This window comes from Cupressus sempervirens, chromosome 3, assembly GCF_028749045.1.
Source record: "Cupressus sempervirens isolate cs-2001-9-10 chromosome 3, ASM2874904v1, whole genome shotgun sequence".
Lineage (NCBI taxonomy): Eukaryota > Viridiplantae > Streptophyta > Pinopsida > Cupressales > Cupressaceae > Cupressus > Cupressus sempervirens.
In genome coordinates, this window is record NC_143120.1 from 322,074,867 (window position 1) to 322,089,168 (window position 14,302).

Sequence of the window (14,302 nt, forward strand, 5' to 3'; positions counted from 1 at the left end):
TAGGAGGAAGCCATTAGTCGAAGTAGAAGTGCATGGAGACACCAAAAGTAGAAGCTAGCCCTTCACTTTATGTGTGTTGGGGTTAACTTGCTATCAAAATGCACTCCCAATGCATGGAAAGTGCTATTTTTGGAACTGGCAATCAACTATCGGTACACCTCTAAATTGTGAAGATGTGGAGCTGTGGACCTGCAGACCTATAGAGCTACGGGCCTGCAAACCTCAACTAGGTTAAAATCTCAAAATTTTACTAAGTTTCAAAATTGAAATTCTAGCATCTGGGTTTCCCTCATCTTTATCCTAAAGATATGTTTGGATGTTTGCCCTTGAATTTCTCTATAATCTCAGTAATCTTAGTAGCATCAGGAAGATCCAAAGCCTCATACTTGTCTTTGACCTTATGTCTATAGTTGTCCACCTCAATTCAAGTTTCTGCAAAATCTCTGAGTTTGGTGTCCAACTCTAACAATGCTTCTTTTTTCCTGAAGGCTTATCTGATGTCTTCATTACTAGATGCTTCCTCTAAAGTCTTTCTAAAATTCTCCACAACTACCTCAACTAGTAAAAGATTCTCTCATTCTTCATCTTCAAAAATGTCCAAGCATGCATCACTGTAAAACTTTTTTGCTTCTAAAATTTGCTCTCGGGCTTGGTCCTTGAGCCTATGTATCTCATCATGCAATCTTTCCATCACATTATTTCCATCTTCAATTTTTTCTATCCAATCATCTATCATGTCTAACTCTTCTTTGCTATATACATTAATTAGAATGTGGTACCTTTTCCCTTTTATGGCCTATAAATTTTTTAAATCCTTGCTCCATACCCATACCTCATCCATAATATTGAAGTCCTGCCTCAAAATTGCCATGATTTTATCAACATTCTCTTGTGTAGCATGCAATAACTTCTAACTTCTTGTGATTATAGTGATACCCCTATCCTCAAGGCTATCTCACCAATGCTAACAAGCTCTCAAAAATGGACTGAGCCATACACCTTCCCCTTCTCTAAGAATGGTATTCAAAGTCTCATTAGGGTGTTTAGAATCAAGATCACCAATAACTTTAGCTAAATATCTTTTAAGATCTCAACTTGCCTTCGAAGTGTTCTAATTTTAATCTCATCCTGTTCTATATGGTTAAGAACCTCCTTGACTCCCATAGTCATCATCTGTCAGGAAGTATCTTGTGTAGGCTTTCCTAACATGATATCCTTCACTTCATAGTCCTGAAGGCTAACAACTTCTTCATCTATACCTTTCGAAGGGTGAGCCACCTGTGTAAATAAGTCCTAGTTTTAGGTAGTAGTAATGAATGAAAAGGGTGTTGCATCATGTAATGGAGAGTCAATCATGTTCAAAATCTCTTCAATGTCACAAATATCATCCTCTGAAGTGAGGAATTGATGCTTAGCACTTCTCATTATTTCTTTTTGGAACCATCTCAGGATATGCCTTTCTATAACATTGGCTCTAGATGATGAAGGGATGTGTTCAACTACCTCCTTCCCTTTATCACTCTTTCTTGAAGTCTCCTGTTGTGAGGGTTCTTCTTCTGTAGTCTCAATTTTTTTAGATCCCGTATTTTGATCCTCAACTTCGTGAGAAGGTTGTTGTATACATTCTACTACCTGTGCCTCTTTTGAGGGCTCATCAGTAACCCTTGGTTTTGGTTCTCCTTGTAATGATGATTCCTTTTGAACATGTTCTTCTAAACTCAAAGGTGGAGGTGTCATTGAAACCGTATCTACCATCATAACTTGAGGTGAAGATGGGGGAGTTGGATGAGGACCTTGTGTCTCGGGTGGCATCTACATCTAATCTTGCTATTGAAGTTTAGTTGTAAGAGTATCTCTAATCTTATCTCCAACCAATTCTGTACCCACTGACATGAAATCAAAATCTGGGATGGAGAGAACATCATCACCTAGCTCCCTTTGCTCATTCACCCATCATTGTACTTCATCTTCTAAAGAAGAGAGTTCTACCATTTTAGCTTGGGTGGGTGGTGGAGTATTTGTGACACTCTTCTTTCTTTCCAATTTTGTGGCTTTGGCTAGTTGAGTTCTCCTTTGTGTTGGAATATCTTAATGGAAAGAATGCTTCTGGGGGGGGGGTGGGGGGAATCAAAAGTACTAGCTTTTAACCTATTTTTCACAAATTCTTAATAACATAATATTGAAATGTACATGCATGCATATCAACATTAAGAAATTATGAAAAATACATGTGCATCACCACATAACACTAGAAATTTTGGTAACCCAGAAACCCTCCAGGAATAAGAAGGTAAAATTGGTGTGGGGATGATACCCACAAAAATTACTGCAGCAATAATGTTTGACCACCTCTGATGATCTGCCCTGTAAAAGGCCTCCCCTATTAAAGGCTAAAACACATTTTTAAATATGACCTTGTTAGAGGATTTACAAACACTTTACATGAAGTGTTAACCTATTAAAGGACTTAATCACCTATTTAAAGGATCTACAAAATAGTTGTTAAGCTAACCTATCACCATAGGATTTCCTTTCTAATATAGTTGCTAGAGAGTATTAGGTATAATAAACCTAAAAGCTTACAATCCTTTGATTGCTGAATACAGGCACTTGATCTACTTTCTCTGATCTTGATCCTTTGAGATCTGATACTTTTCACTCTAAAATAGTTTCCCTTACACACCCACATCCATTCACATATACAATGGGATTTAGTCTTCCTTATAAAGACATTCGAAGACTTAGGGTTAGATGTGGATCTATGATCCATATTGAATCTTTGTTTGTCACTCATTCCTTCCACTTGTATTATTAGTTGCATGCCTTCTCCATTTTTCTTATTGGCTGCATGTAGATTGCATAGGAAATACAAAAGATTTGATCTTATCATTTTAATCCTTCGAGATTCATCATATGTTGGCCATGAAAATGGTTTACATCTACATTTGTAAAGTTACAAACTCATATATATGCATTCTGTGTTACTTGGCACTTACTGATTCTTGATGTTCAACACTTATAACAAACTAGCTTACTCAGCTCATGTTGCATTTTTGTATTGCTCGGCATCGTCTGTGACTTGGCACTCAAATATCACTCAACACTTGTATAATGCTCGACACCTAAAGTCATTTGGCACTTGATCTTCACTTGGCACTTGATCTTCACTTGGCACCTAAAGGCTACTCGATACCTGAATACTGCTCGACACCTATGTAGAAAATGGTTAAGTGTGTTGGCACTCAAATGTCAAAACCATTTTGAGACTAACAATCTCCCCCTTTGACATGAGTGACAAAAACACTTAACTGATCTTATGAGTACATTCACTAATCTGCTCGATATATACAGAGGTTTAAAAACCTTGATTAAAATTTTGTAACTTACAATATATACCTCAAAATTATGGTAACTCCCCTGAGTTGATTATGCCATTATCTGCGCTATCTTAGTAACCAAAATTTGATGCTGTATATCATGCTCCCTTTTTCTCTTGTCTCCCCTTGTTAACTTGTCTCTTTGCCTTCCTCATTCATCTTTTCTTCCCCATTCATCTTGTAATCTCCCCCTTTTTGACACTTATGTCAAAGGATTTTAAGGGTTAAGACCATATTTCGCCAAAAATGTGTTGTTTACCTCCATAATCATCCTGAGAGCTGCATCCCAATTATGCAAAGCAATTTCTAATGACTTGTGCTGGATGGTAACTCTGCAGCAAGGTGAATAAGTCCTTCTAAAGTAGAAAGATTAGGATTTTTCTTGAGAACAATTTCAGCATAGACCTATTCTTTATGGAGTACTTCTAAATGTGGGGTAATGGAGGATTGGAGTTGTATCAATTTTTCCTTGATGGTGGCCTCTTTTGCTATTAATACAACTATTTATTTCTGAGTGTGAAGCATTTGAGAAAAATGCTTCTCACTTTGGGTTGGATCCTTAGGTAGCTGCATGCTTGAAACATTCAAATTCTTCTCCAACTCATTATCTTCTGGCTAGTTTCCTATGTGAAGTATGAAAAGTCACACAACTTTGTGTACAATGAGAATATAATCTCAAGTACCTTTTTCACTTTGTCTATTGTCTTTGCCAATTCAATCTGTGAAAGTGCTATTTCACTAGATATTTTCTCATTAACTTTCCCTTGAAATTTTCTTTCAGACCATTCCATAAGTTTTACATTTGTCTCTTGGTCTGCATTTGTCACCTAGTCAACAATATCTGATAATTGCTCCATTATATGCTTGGATTCATCTGGTGATTTAATACTGAAGGCATCCATAAAGATGTCTTTAATCTCATGCAATGTTTGTTTTTTTTTATACTCCTTCCTGAGTATCTCTTGCCTTTTTCTTCTATTTAAGGCTTCCTACACTTCATTGATTTGATCAATGTTTATTATTTTTGAGTCATAACTTGGTATGACTATCTCCTCATCTAATTCAGGGTCTCCATAGTGAAGTATCCTTGCAACTTTTGTAGAACTTGATCCTAGTGTAGATATTTATAGTGGCTGTTGTGAAGGAGTCCCTGAGGTAGGCAAATGTATCAATGTTTGTATTGCCTTCTGCTCTTTAGGGGTTTCCTCTATTTTCTCCTCTTGCTATCTACCTTGATCAATTATTGTAATTTTAGAAAGTGCACCTTGTGTTTGTGCTGTAGGATTAGATGTAATAGTTTGTCCTATTTGTTTTATTCCTTTGTCTACTGCTACACTCAGCTTTTGTATTGTTGTGTCAACTATGCCTGATGAAAAAACTATTGGCATTTGAAGTTGACCACTAGTAGCTATAGAGATGATGGAAGGTGGTTCTTGTGGATTCACCTTATCTCTAATTGAGTTTTCTACTATTTTTTGTAGTTCATTCATATTGACCAATACTGGATCTGCACATAATCTTGCTTGTTGCATGGATTGGTCAAGGATTCTTTTGAGATCCTCTGCAGTTAATGGATTGATGTTATGAGCAGAAGTGTTAGGAACATCTTGTACTGTTACAATTTTTGCAGGTGTGATGAGTACATGAGGAGGGCTAGAAGGTGGCAATTGTGTGTCTTGCACACTCTAGTCTTGTTGCTGCTCTTGCTTAGCTATTGCCATTTCATCTTGCTTTTGTGTCTCCTCTATTTCTTTCTCTTCTTCTTGTTTCTTTTCTTCTTCCTTCTTCTCTTCTCTACCTTTCTCTACTTCTATCTTCTCTTCTCTCCTTTTTCTTCTTTCTTCTGGTGGGGTAATAGCTTCTTCCTTGTATTCTTCTTCAAGAAAATCTTCAATCTTTTTGTACAAGTTCTTCCATGATTTTGTTGTTCTTTGTACAATTTCTTCCATTTTGTTTTGGAGAATGAAGAATGCCCTATACTTAGGTGTAAACCTAGCATTATGCCTTTTGACTACTTTCTCTATTTGCTCCTTAGTCAAATCAGGCAGTATGCTTGCTACGGTTGATTCTCTCATCTCCTTCTCCATTTTCAAACAAAAAAAGCCATCTGTCTTCTACAATTTTAGACAGTTCATTTGGCAATTGTCTATCTAGTTCAAGAGGAGTATACTTGAACTGTGCCATCATTCCATAAACTGATTCTTCTATTCTATTTTGTTCATCTTTAGTGAACTTACTGAAATCAACTTTATTTATGTTTCTTAAGTTTCCATTTTCAATCCTTTTATATAATGTATCAACTAAAAAATGGCTTACCTTTTTAGATTGATCTTCTTCTTCAGTATCAGGTTGAGCCACATATTTTCTTCTTTTCCTTGGCTCTTCATGTGTCTCCTTGATTTTTTTCTTCTTTGTAGCATCTTCTTTAGCTTTTTATGTGGAGGCCCTTATTGCTACTCTGGTTGTTGGCTTTTGTGGTGATGGCATGGCAATTTTCTTTGGTTTGGACTGAGCTAAAGGCTATTCTGTTGCCTTTCTCTTCTTTGGCTCGACTATGGTTGGTGCATCTTTGGCTTCTTCTTCCTCAACACCTTCCTCCTTGTATTCACCTAGGCCTTGAATTAATTCCATTTGGTGTTGCTCTTGTTCATCCTCATCATCATCATTGTCATCATCATCTTCTTCTTCAACTTTAGCCTCTATTCCTTCACCAAATTTCTTCTTAATTTTCTTCATCAATCTATCTTTCTTCTTCAATCTGGAGGCAATCTTTAATTCCATATTTATCTTTGACCTTACCACATTATAAGTGCCAAAGTGTGGGGCACTCTTATCTGTATCTTCTACCAATAATGCAGTTATGGCTGCATATGCTTCATCTATGTTAATCTCATAACCAAATGGCCTTAGCCATCTCACCCTTGGAGCTGCTGCTTGGATATAGGTGAAGTCAATATCAACTAAGAAGCATATATCATTAATATGTTTTTCCACTAAGGAAACTGGCATTCTCACCCTTTGATTCATGGATTTCTTGGAATCCTCAAAATAGCTTGTCATCAGGGTATCAAAATTGTCTCCCATTTGTTCTATATATTCATTAATTTTGGATATGATAGTTCTATCACTTCTCCATGTAACTTTTTCAAAAGAGGGAAATTCATTCTAAACATGAAAGAATACACAAACTAGAATTGCTCCAAATTTTCATTTTGCACCCTTTATCCTTCTTATGGCTACTAGGTTTTCATTAATTTGTTGTAGTTGCAGTTCTGCAAGATCATAAGTATGATCCTTTTTCACTAGTTTTAGCCTACATCTACTGCAATACATGGCACACTGTTGAGTCTACAAGATTGATAGAATTTATGTGCAATAACTCTAACAACCAACTCAACTAGAGGATCCTGAATGGTGTGAATTTTCATTCCTCTTTTGTTCCACTGAGCACCAATGTTCTTTTCAATAACCTCCTTGGATTCACTTCTCAAGGTCTTGTGCCGATCTAGGGTAGGATATCCAGTTACCCTATGAATGATTCTTTTTGTGATTTTGACAAGGACATCTTCTAACCACAGACTACCATCATGAATCCTGCTCAACACAAGTCTGATCCATTCTGTTATAAATACGGTGGGAAAACTCAAAACTCATGTTAAACCCTTCTTTTCAACAATTTTATATTCATCTTTCAAGACTCCATCGACACACAACTTTTCTTAGGCTTCTCTTATTTCCATGTCTCCTATGGCTCCTATTTTGCAATTATAGCATTTCCTTAGATCTTGAACCATAACAACATTTGGGGGTATGCAAGAAAGGGCTCCGATGGGATCATTTTTGTATGCAACTTTAGGGATAGGGTGAAAATCAGGTTGTCTAACCTCATTAGATACTAATTGGACTTCAAACGATTCTTTGTCCTGGGTTGTCTTAGAACTCGAAGCAATTTGTGCAAACTAGGGTTTCCTTTTCATAGAAATATGAAATTGCATAGCTCAACACAAATGAAAATATCTCAAGATCGATGAAAATGCATTGTAAGAGGTTGCAATCTACTTGGAATGCTTGATTCTTTGCTATGAAGTCATTCTGCTCTTTTTATCTTCTTTGCTTCTTGATTGCGATGAAGAAAAATGATTGAAATCATGATAATATACCCTATTTCCATTGCATTAAATGCTCACCTACAAACTGGGCTTCTAAAATGTTTTTAACCTTACCCAACTTGCACTACATTTCCACTTTACTCAGCTTCCATAGGAGTTACTCAACTCGGCATCAGCTATCAACTCGGTCATTGTTAGGAACTCGACATGTATTGAAGTTTTACTTTGAATCCAATGATAGCTCGACATCCTTATTTGAAATTTTTTCTTGGCATCTTGTTTCATGCAAATTTATACTTTGCATTGCTTCTTCATGGTTTAGGGCTGATGTATGATTTTCTTATATGTATCAGCCCTGTAGACTCTTTCTTGTGTTTAGTTGAATGAGAAATGATCACTTGACCTTGTGGGTGAAGTGACCCTTTCATTGGATGAACTTGATTCATTCTTTTTTGACCATGTTTTCTTCATGTATGTTCTTATGTGTTCCACATCAATCTTTTCTTTGCCCTTGTTTACTTCAATCTTTGGTGCCTTTGACCTTGTAGGACAATTTTTGCTGATATGATCAATTTTCAAGCAACTGAAACATGTGATTTGGTTTAACCATCTTTTATAGTTCCCTTTGAAATGTGTTCTTATGTAGTTCTGGGGTATATTTCCATATTCCTGACAATAATGACAACTATACTTGGTGTTGTAATCCCAATGGTATTGACTTTCATTTCCTTTTGTTTTTGCTGGTTGATTTGATGTCCATATAGGCTTTGATTTGCATTCAAATGCTCTATGTCTATACCTCTTACAATTATGACAATGTCCATCAAATCTTTGTGTCCTTGTCACTTTGGATCTGCAATCTTGTGTCATATGTCCTTGCATGTTGCACTTGTGACAATAATTCTTGTTTTTGGGTGTGTTTAGCTGATTAAATCTTCTACCCCTACAAATATTAGCAGTATGCCCCTTTTTATTACAGTAATGAAAAATGGGTTTAGAATCCTTACCTTTTTCACTTCTTTTCTTAACACTCTTTGATGATTCTCCTACTTCTGTGCTGTTGCATCCAAGTCCTGATGTATCATGGGTGGATCTTGGAAATTTCATCAATTGTTCAAAGTACTTGATGGCTTCACTTGATTTGTTGTTATTCTCTGCTACCTCTTTTTCTCTGTTCAATTCATTCTGTAGTTGTTCATTCTGCATCTTCAAAGTAGAGATTTCAATATCTTTCATATTGAGTTCATGATGAAGGTTCATCATTTGGGCAAGTGTATTCATCTGCATGTTTGAGATCCTTGTTAGTTTAGTATATTTTTCTTCAAGTCTATTTGTAAGATTTCTTTTGTCATCTTCCATCATGACTTTATCCTCAACTGCTCTTTTCTTTTTTTCAATAATTTCACATAACATTATGGCTTGTGATTCATGTTCCATCTTGAGAGATCTTATCTCATTTGCTTGAACTTTGTTTTTATCCATCAGTTCTACTATTGCTGCATCAAATTCTTTAGTGTCTCCATTGGTAAATAGTTTTGTGGTATCAATCTCCTTGTAGTTTATATCATTTTCAGCTATGGCTATATCCTTCCTTCTTTTCAAGGATTTTCTTAGTTCCTCCCTTGCTTCCTCTACTTTGTGTAGAGCCAGTTGCACATCAATCACTTAATTGTCAATAATCTTCCCAAGTTTGAAGACTTCCATATTCAGATCTTTTCCTCCAAGCTGTTAGACTTCTTCTTGTGAGAAGCTTGTAGCTTTGATAACAATTGTTGAAATATCTTAATGGAAAGAATGCTTCTGAGAGGGGGGGGGGGGGGGGGGGGGTGTGAATCAGAAGTACTAGCTTTTAACCTACTTTTCACAAATCCTTAATAACATAATATTGAAATGTACATGCATGCATATCAACATTAAGAAATTATGAAAAATACATGTGCATCACCACATAACACTAGAAATTTTGGTAACCCAAAAACCCTCCAGGAATAAGAAGGTAAAATTGGGGTGGGGATGATACCCACAAAAATTATTGCAGCAATAATGTTTGATCACTTCTGATGATCTGCCCTATTAAAGGCCTACCCTGTTAAAGGCTACAACACATTTTTAAATCTGACATTGTTAGAGGATTTACAAACACTTTACATGAAGTGTTACCCTATTAAAGGATTTAATCACCTATTTAAAAGATCTACAAAATAGCTGTTAAGCTAACCTATCACCATAGGATTTCCTTTCTAATATAGTTGCTAGAGAGTATTAGGTATAATAAACCTGAAAGCTTACAATCCTTTGATTGCTGAATACAGGCACTTGATCTACTTTCTCTGATCTTGATCCTTCGAGATCTGATACTCTTCACTCTGAAATAGTTTCCCTTAGAAACCCTCGTCCATTCACATATACAATGAGATTTAGTCTTCCTTATAAAGACATTCAAAGACTTAGGGTTAGATGTGGATCTACGATCCATATTGAATCTCTGTTTCCCACTCATTCCTTGCACTTGTATTATTGGTTGCATGCCTTCTCCATTTTTCTTATTGGCTGCATGTAGACTGCATAGAAAATACAAACTTGATTTGATCTTATCATTTTAATCCTTCAAGATTTATCATATGTCAGCCATGAAAATGGTTTACATCTGCATTTATAAAGTTACAAACTCATATGTGCATTCTGTGTTACTTGACACTTACTAATTCCTAATGCTTGGCACTTATAACAAACTAGCTTACTCGGTTCCTATTGCATTTTTGTATTGCTTGGCATCATCTGTGACTCGACACTCAAATATCACTCAGCATTTGTATAATGCTCGACACCTAAAGTCATTCAACACTTGATCTTCACTCAACACTTGATTTTCACTCAGCACCTGAAGGCTGCTCGGTACCTGAAGACTGCTCGAAACCTATGTAGAAAATGGTTAAGTGTGTTGGCACTCAAATGTCAAAACCATTTTGAGACTAACACTTTGTAGAGGCAATTGCTTCTCCTCTTCATCTGACTATGTTTCCCCCTCATCTGATTCTTCCTCAAGAATGGTTTATGGAACAGAGGGATTAGGCACTAATCTTTTATGAACTCTTTGGCTCTTGTTCATTCTAACCTTGACCCTCTTTTGCTTCCGTGGAACCATAGGAGAAGTGGGATCTTCATGCATTAGATGAATGAATGTCTCTATAATCTCTCCCTCTTCTTATTGGCTTGATAAAATAGGAGCTAATGGAAAATCAACCTGGATATGAGAAATTCCAGAGTCTTGGGGCTCCTGGGGAGTAGATTCCTATTGCTACGAAGGGGCCTGTTCTTCAACATGCTTTGTCTAAATCCTCTTAGGAGAGGCTCTCTTCCTCTTTTCCTTCTCCTTCTTTGAAGGATGGTAGTATCCCATTGGATGATCAATTTGGTAGATTGTTTCTAGCCTAATAGGAGACTGGAGCGCAAAGATAGGAACTATGACTTTCTTCCCCTTTACCCTTTCTAGGTGAGCATGTGAATGGAATATCATTGTATCAGGAATTGGATCAAGTGGAAAGGGTTTCTTGATCCAACTTTTTGTCATTCTTATGACATGTTTCACTCAATGATTAATATCATCTCCTTCCTCTCTATTAATTTTTGCATTTAGGATGGGCCTCTCGCCAACTTTATCTATATTGAATAAGGGTTCCAGTAGCTCCTATGAATCCTATAGTCTTATCTCATCCAAGATGGTCAAATGGAGAGCCTTTTCTACTAAATACAAATTCATTCTACAATAGTCTCTAATATGAACATCATAGTCATTTGTGGCATTCATCCAATGATCTTCAATGGCGTCCTTGTGATAGAATTCTTTTCCTACCAAGCTTTCCACTTTACGAACATTGTCGAAGAATGGCTGGGGAAAGTTATATTCTTCGAGAGGATAATTCTCCCATTCCCACTCAAAAGTTGGATATCTTGCTTTCTCTTTACTTGGTATGCTCTTATTAAAAAAGGCCAATCCCAACAAGGCCTTCGTTGTTTTTTGATCCTCTCATAAGATGACTCAATCTATCAAGAAATTTCCATTAGAACCAACTTGTCACTTGGGTATCTTGGGAGCTTCTTTGGATGGATGGATGCACCACCAACATAAATGTATGTGAATGTCCAAAACTAGATGAAATATGCACTAAGAGTTGTGATCCGTGTCTTTGCCTCATCAGACAATCTCTTCCCATAATCCCCTTCGATGAATCGAATGATGGAAAAGATGAAGGCATCATTCACAATTCTATGCTCCTTGCTCTACGGTGAGAGTTTCTTCTTAACTAGCTAAGGATAGAATATATATGGCCATGAATTAGGATCCTACATACTGTCCTTCTTGTACAAATCAAGATAGTTGGTGGTTCTCGCTACAAGTAGATATACCATATAAGAAGTCATATAGAACTTCTTCTTGTCCTTTACTATTCGCAACTGGTCACACAAGTTCTCACTAAGTGTGGTGGCCCAATCCAGTGGCATCTTTGCATATCTGATGATTTCAATGAAGTTGACCATGAATGGAGTGAGATGACTTGCTGTAGGCAATCCCATAACTCTACTCAGGAGAATGATTGAATATCCAATGCCATCCTTCATGTATCCTCGAGTCATATCTTCTTTACTGATTGTCTTCCCCTGAGGTGCTTCTCAATGAAGTATGAGGAATATATGATGTCAATGGCCTCCTGGTAATGATCCTTATGCCACCTCTTAGTTGTTTCATATGAAAGCCTAATAAACTGATCAGCTCTAGGTAGGTGAAAAAACCTCTCGATATTATCAGGTGATAGATCTAAGACCACTTTCCCAGTGACGCTCTTTACCACCCTTTCATCAGGAACTAAATGTTGAGATAGGGTCATAATCAATTCAGTTGACTGCATGGTCTCGGGATGTGATGCTGCATTTACCGATCTAGAACGAATTAAGGTGGATTTTAAAGATGATCTTTCAGTTGGGTTGTTACAAACTCTCAAGAATTCTCCCAAGTCTGTATGTCCAAGTTCTGTGTGTTTGATCTCAGAGTATTCATCGTGCAATCGTAATTATGGTGTTACACCTTGGAACTTGTACACAACTAATTTTGCTACCGATCTGGATGTGGATGCCATCTGATTATATTACTTGCACATCACAAAAGACAAAAAAATGATTAATTACTGGATATTAAAAAAAAAAACGTAAGAAAAAAAAGTCCTTCTAGAAAACTTATTTATTTTGTTGTTTTTTATTTTTTTAAAATTTTCTTTTCTTTTTCTCTTACAACTAAATTAAACTAAAAAAAAACAATTAAATTTTTTAAAAAATGGGTGGACGTGTAGCAGTGTGCTCCTCATGCATGTCAAAAAGAGAGGGGGCGAGCGACGCCTTGTGCCTAAAAGGCACGCGCTGTATCACGACGGTGACAGCCATGAGGCCCAAAGGGAGCATGCTGTGCCGTGTTGTGCACCCAAAAGGGCACTGTGGTGATATCCATGCATACCCTAAAAGGTGCACATAGCGCCATGGCAGCAATGGCTACATGGCCAAAAGGGTGTGCACTGCACTGCGCTATGCGGTCCAAAGGGCACGTGTTGTACCGTATCACCTGCCCAAAAGGGTGTAGTGATGGTTACTGTGCACAGCCCAAAAGGTGTGTGTAGCATCGTAGTGACGGTGGTCATGTGGCCCAAAGGGCATGTGCAGCGCCATGCCACACGTAGCCCAAAGGGCCGAATGTTGCCTCTCATGCGCGCGTGTGCGCACTTGAGAGGGAAGAAGTTTTAAAAAAAAATGGAGATGGGGGGAGGGTCTCCATACCTCTCCCTCCTTGCTCTTGCACACAAAAATGAGCAAGTCAAGAAGGGGAGAGAGGGTTTTATAACCCTCTCTCTTTTGCAAAGCATGTCGCACCTCGATGTGCACACATGCGAGAGAGTTGATGATTTTTATTTTTATTTTTATTTTAAAATTTTTTTTTTTGACTTTAAAATTCTAACTTATTTAATCAAGTTTTCTTCTCCCGACTCCCAAGCTATGAGCCTAGGAGTAAAAAAAAGTAGGGTTCCCCATTCCTAGTGAGGAATGGGGTGTGTGTTGTGGGCACCACAACAGTTATCATTGAATTACTCAATTTCTATACAGTTTCAAGCTCAACATCAACACTATCACTTGGTCGATATCAATGCTTGGTACTTACTATAGCTCAATTGACCTTAGCATCACTTGAAATGAACTTCAAAGTTCCTTGATCTTCTAATCTATTTCTCGGTCAAGCTTATGCATTTTTTCTATTTCATTACATGTCTTCATGATGTTAAAAATCAAATTATCTTGTCAATTTTTAACTAATCAAATATCCATTGTAGTTTCTTTTTCATAACTCAACCTTTTCTCTAGTGCTTTTTTTATGAGCAATATCTCAAATCCTCTTCATCAATGAAAACAATATGACATTTAGATCATATAACAACATGTCTCATTAGTATATTTGACATTAATGAGAACAGAACAATTGTTTCAATTGTAGTTTCCAACATTATATTCTTCATGCTATTTTACACATTTAATTAGTTTACACCATATTCAAATTCCTAATAGAAATATTATATTTGGGTCATTAAAGTTTATTAATTTTACTATTGTTAACCTTTTCCTTTATAAAAGTGTGACAGCTAATTGTGCTTTTACCACATATCATTCCTGCTAACATGTGAAATAAGGGTTTTTTTCATTCTCATACCTTTCTTAATTAGGACATTCCTTAACCATGACATAGACCATCTCAACTACTTCATTTTCATCATTATTATT